Below are 6,041 nucleotides of genomic sequence, written 5' to 3'. Positions count from 1 at the left end.
TCACTGCTGACTCCCTGGTCCTGCTGGAGAGTAAGATCTTCAAAGAAGATCCTATGTATCCTACAAAACAAAGCAAAGCAAAGCAAAACAAAAACAACAAAATGACCTGGTTTTCAGGAAACTTCCCTCTGGGTAGATTAATGGCCCTGGGGCCACTGGTAGCCTGGAAAGCGATCTCCTCTCATATTTAATCTGTCCATCTGTTGTCTGCATTGTGGACTGGGCAAAGTGCATGCTGGGAAGGAGCATGCTCTCTGAGTTCTCAGACCTCTGAGCTGGTGCTGGGGTTATGCCAGGTCTGGCTAGGTATCCTGCACCATGTGGTGGTAAGGTCTGTGTGTGAAGATAGTTAGGGTGCGTCACTGTTGCAAGAAAGTCAAAGGTTCTGAGTTGCCACAACCTTAAAAGGCTGTGTTGCTCAGTTCCACTGTCATCATGAGTCCAGATGTCATGGTAGCTGGGGAAGTTGGCAGAACTCGTCCAAGTCTATGGATATGCTCTCCACCATCCTTCCCAGCATGCCCTTTGTCACACGCCCCTTGTCACGTGACTTTGTACTCAGTACTCTTCCTGGGCTGGCCCTCAGGCTAGCTTCTGGTCATTGGAAAACATCAGAAGCTGTTTTGTGTCAGTCTCAGTCTTTGTCTCGACAGTTCCTGTATGTGTCAACCTGTTGCCAGCCAGGAGCAGCTGCCACAGAAATGCCACCACTGAAGCCGTCTTAGACCAGCCAGATCCCTGCCCACCTGGCAGGTGGCCACAGGTCTGACAGCTAGCTGGGCAGAGAACAGAAGAGCTAGCCATCCTGGCCAGGCCCAATTTACAGAAGCACAGAATATTTGTGACATGCATCAAGTAGATGGTTGTTATTTTAAAATTTCATGGTGGGGGTTATTTATTATGTATCACAAGCTAGTTGATAGTCAAGAAGGAAAAGGATTTTATAGAAAAATACATCTGGAACATGCTGGATTACTCACACAAGAAAACTTTCTTTGCAGTAGCACTCCATAGTCTTCTGATGCTAACCTGCATGAAAAAATTCTGGGGCAGGACAGGGTGCTCAGTAAGTCAAATTATGCTTGCAAATGTGTGTTCTGTGGGAATGCTGCCTCCCTACTTTTTTCATAGATCAAGGTATATAAAAAAAAAAGCTATATTTTAGATTGCATAAAGAGTTTTGAAGCTTTTTTACTTTGTCACCAGTATTGAAAAATCAAAAAATAGGGCTGGATTGGGCATGGAACAGTAGACCTCTAATTCGTATGCAGGTTTTTGAGTTGAAAGCCAATCTGGTCTGTAGACACTGTCTCAGAAACAAACACCCCTGTAACCCAAACTCCAAAACCAACTAAACAAACACAAAAGAAAACCAAGATTTAAAAATGAAAGCCAAACATTTCTTAAAATTGAGTTTTGGTTAGCATGCACACATGTGCACACACACATACACAAATAGTTTTCACAGGGTATTTTCACACAACTAGATCAATATTGTTCAGTCTAACTTGCCCCCACCATGGCTTCCCTTTCCTCTCTTCCCACAAATAATCCCTCCTTAGACTTTCATGTTACAAATATTCTATTCTCTTCATATTCTTCCTCCTTCTTCCTTTCAGACTTTTCTTTCCTCTTATATTCTTCTTACTTTATACTCTCTTCTTTCTTTCTTTCTCCCTCTCTCTCTCATACACACACATACACACACACATATAAATCCAGATTTCACATGCCAGATGACACATGGTGTTTGTCTTTTTTGAATCTAGTTTATTTTGTTTAACACACTGAACACCATTTTCATCAATTTCCTGGTAAATGTCATAATTTCATCCTCTTTATAGCTGAATAAGATTCCATGTGTATATATGCACACCATATATTTTTGAAATCCATCAGCCTGTTGATGGACGTCTTGGTTGGTTCCAGTTCCTTACTGTTGTGAGTGGCACAGCAACAATAAACATGGCTATGCAAGCTTCTCGGTAGGAGATTGACTTAGAGTTCTTTGTGTCTATGCCCAGGCGTGGTAAGCCTGGGTCCTATGGTGCTTCTATTAGTTTTTAAGCAGCCTCCTCACTGTTTTCTACATTGGCTCTATCAGTTCCATTCTTAGCATTAGTGTTCGAAGGATTCTTTTTCAACATCCTTGCCAGCATTTGTTGTCATTTGTTGTCGTTACTGGTTTTTAAAAGCAGCCAGATGACTTTACTCAGGGCAAAGCTTTAATGCAGGTTAGGGAGGACTGCACCGTGAAGCTGAGATTGGCAGCAGGCCACATGAGCGAGTGTTCTCGATGGCTTCATCTGTTTGCTTGATGACTGCCATGCTGACTGGGTGAGAAGAAATCTCAGTGTCATTTAATTTGCATCTCTCTGATACAGAAGCTTGGCACTGGGTCTGTGTTCCTCAGAGGCAGGGACATTTCTGCTGGTTAGTATTGGGTACACAAAAGTTGTTTCTGTGGGAGAAACAAGGCTGTGAATAAGGTTAAATGGAATGGATGAGCTTGCTGTCTGGGACAAGACTGTGTGCCACAGGACAGCCAAGAGATATTTACATAGCCTAAATGAAGTAAAGTCTCAAGTTGCTAAGTGATTCCTATTCTTGTGCCTCAGACCGGGTTTGTTGCGGGGACCCCAATTTCCATGGGATGAGAGTGAGTTCTGGTCAGGTGGGCAATAAGTCGGCAGATGACAAACAAACTCGACACAAGGGTGTGGTGAATCTGAATGTATTTGTACAAGGTGAAATTCAGGCTTAAATATCATACAGCAAGCAGGGCAGATGACAAGAGTCATGTAAGCAGGCAGGGATTAGAGCAAGGGACGCAAGACTGAGGTCACGTAGGCAAGTGACCATGACACCAAGGTCAGTAGGGTCTGGTAGCCAGGTGTGAAGCAGGAGGAAGTGGAGTGGAGCCCTCTCTGTTGAGGCTATTTTGCTATTTCTATGCTAATTCTCTGGTTCTGCTGGAGGCAGTGACTAGGAGGTTCTGACCTAACACTTCTAGCTAATGTCCTTGAGTGGAAGCCCTTCATTACTCTCTAGTATGTAAAACATTTCTAACTATTTTGAACTATCTATTGCCCTAAGGAATGTGCTTGATCTCTGAGTGTTGCTAGCTCTGGCAAGGCAAATTCCTTGAGAGAGAAATTCCAAGCTATGGACAGCTTGATATTAAACTAGGATAAGTTGGAAATGTTGTGCTGGCCAGGAAACAATGCCCAATCTTAGCCATTTATGAATCATTTCTTGGGGTACCTTTATGCCTAAATATGAGGGCATGTTGATGATTGGAAAGACTATTCTGGAACATGTCTGAGTTAGGAGATACCAGCGACTATCTGAATATCCAGGAGTCACAGAACTCCTTTTGGATCCTTATTACGTCTGATCCTAATCAGGCTTTTACCCCCGATATTTAGGATTTGACTGGAGTAGATGAGTGTGCGTGGCATTCTTGCTTTCTCACAGATGTTTTAGAGCTTTTACCTCATATACCTAGCAACAATAACCCACTCACCCAGTGCTACAGAGAGACGGAGATAGAGAGAGACACAGAGCAAGAGAAGGAAGAAGAAGAAAAAGAAGGAGGAAGAGGAGAAGGAAGAGGAGGAGGAAGAAAAGGAGGAGAAGGAGGAGGAAGAGGAGGAGGAGGAGGAAGAGGAGGACGAGGAGGACGAGGATGAGGACGAGGAGGAGGAGGACGAGGATGAGGACGAGGACGAGGAGGAGGAAGAGGAGGAGGAAGAGAAGAGGGTGAGGACAGCAATGACATGGGGATTTTCAAGGACTTCACTGAAGTCTGACTGGCAAGACAAACACCAAATTAACATACTTGGGAGCTGTATGAAAACAACAGCACTGATTTCCATGGCTTTTCCAAGTGCAGACACTGACCTTAGTAGTATCTTTGTACGGTAGCATACTTGTATCTTACAACAGTCTGAAGAGCTAGTGCTGGATAGTACTTTATTGGAGGCAGAATATTTTTACATGCCTTGAGTTGCTAATCAATATGTAGCACTGAGGATTTTGAAAGGTGGTGTTGAAGTAGCGAGGGTAAGTGAGATTGGGGTATGGGCACCAAGCCTGATGCCCTCAGTTCTAACCATGTGGTAGTCCATGTGGTGGAAGGAAATAATCAGCCCCCTTAGGTTGTTCTCTGATCTCTGCTTACACACTGTGGTGTGTGTTTCCCCACCACTATGCACAATTAAAAAAAAAAGAGTTGTTGGGGCAATGAGAAATCAGCTAACTCTCCAATGGTCATCCAGCTAGTAAGTCACCCTGTTGGGTTCAGGCCAGGCATCCCAAGCAGCAGAAGGCCTTGCCCACACAGGCCCTCACCCTGGTTCAGCCTCAGTGTCACAGGAGAAGGTTCTGACCTTCACTAGGAGAAAAAGGCTATGAAGGATGCACAGTGAAAGCCCTTAGAAGAAAAGGAGAGATAAAGGAGCAAAGGAACGAAGGCTGAGAGGTATTGGATGTGGGCATGGACAGCTGCATGGGGTTCATGACCTGGCAGCATGTGGCAGAGATAAGTGGTGAATCTGCAGAGCTGGTGGGCTGTGGCTTCATCCAAATATCTTATTATAGTTGAATCCCAGAGGAGCTACCTGTGTGTCTCTATGAATGGGCAGCAGGTGCCTGAGTGGTCAGTCAGGACAAAGTGGGGGCTGCCGGTGAACAGCCATGTCTGTGAGGACAACCTTGAAACAAGATGCCAATTCCTATGAGATGCTTATGTTATGTTCTCATGCTGAATGGAGCCCCACGATTCACTTCCTTTTGACCTTTGGTAGATGAACCCCACATCACAGATGCTCATACTGGGCTCTCGTTTGTCAGTTTCATGATGATTTCGAAAGCCACAGATTCTCAGTGAACTCTGGAGCTACCTGGACAACGTCACATTTACAGAAAGCAAGTGCAGACTTGCTAATCTCTTGGTGTTTGTCAAAGTGTGTATGTGCCTCTGTGGCTGGACAAAGTGTTCTGATGTTCATGGGACAACTGTGTGACAGGAATGTCCTCTGCCTTCCTGCACCACTGTCTTACTGCTGCTGTCTCAAGGGCTCCAGCTGGATGCATGCTCACTTACTGGAGGCTGCAGAGAAATTTTTCTGAGAGTGCCCTTGAAGAAGGTTCTTTACGCTTCATTGCAAATTGGACATAATGAAAGCTGGATGGTGGTGGACAGAGGTGGAGGAGCTCTGTGTGTCCAAGGCTACCCTGGTCTACTCAACAGAGCTAGTTCCAGGACAGTCAAGGCTACACAAAGAAATCCTATCTCAAAAAACTGAACACATTGGACATGATGAATAGCATGCAGGGATGTTCTGAGGATGGAAGAATACCATGTTTAAATTCCAGCACAGAGCCAGGCACCTACTTAGCCCTCACTAATCCCTTGCTTTTTTCCCTCCCACCTCTCGTTTATGTTTTCCTAGTCATCTTTTGGAGAAGAGTGGTTCTGATGCTTTGATTTAATCAGGAATCTGCAGGTACGGATGCCGAAGGTCCTTGTTCCCAATTGGTTCTTGATCAATCCGTAAAGTTGCCAGCAGCCAATGCCTAGGCAGAAAGAAAAGGGCGGGACTTCTAGGTTTCCACAGGCCTAGGAGGAAGAGATCAAGGTACTTGGGAAAGAGAGATGGAACAGACTAGGAGCTGTAGGGGAGATCTTCAAAAGGTAGGTAGAAAAGAAAAGCAACCCAGAAAAGGGCAGCCCAGCCCGAAAGTGTCTTGGGCAGCAAGACCAATAGGCTTCACAGACGGTAACCGGGCAACTAAGTTGAGGGAGGATTTAGAAGTGTTGAGCTAGGAGTTAAGGTAACTGGGCAACCACGTTGAGGGCAGATTTAGAGCTGTTGAGCTCAGAGTAAATGTATGGGCACGCTAGTTGTGGAAGGATTAGAAGAGCCCAGCCACAGATGCAATAAGGCAATTTAAAAATGGGCCAATGTGTGTGTCTTTCATCGGCAGACCCGAGATAGCTCTTGGGCAGGTGAACTTAAAGCAGTGTAGCCAAACCT

Source organism: Mastomys coucha, unplaced genomic scaffold (genome assembly GCF_008632895.1).
Source record: "Mastomys coucha isolate ucsf_1 unplaced genomic scaffold, UCSF_Mcou_1 pScaffold7, whole genome shotgun sequence".
Classification (NCBI taxonomy): domain Eukaryota; kingdom Metazoa; phylum Chordata; class Mammalia; order Rodentia; family Muridae; genus Mastomys; species Mastomys coucha.
Note: the sequence above shows the minus strand (reverse complement) of the source record.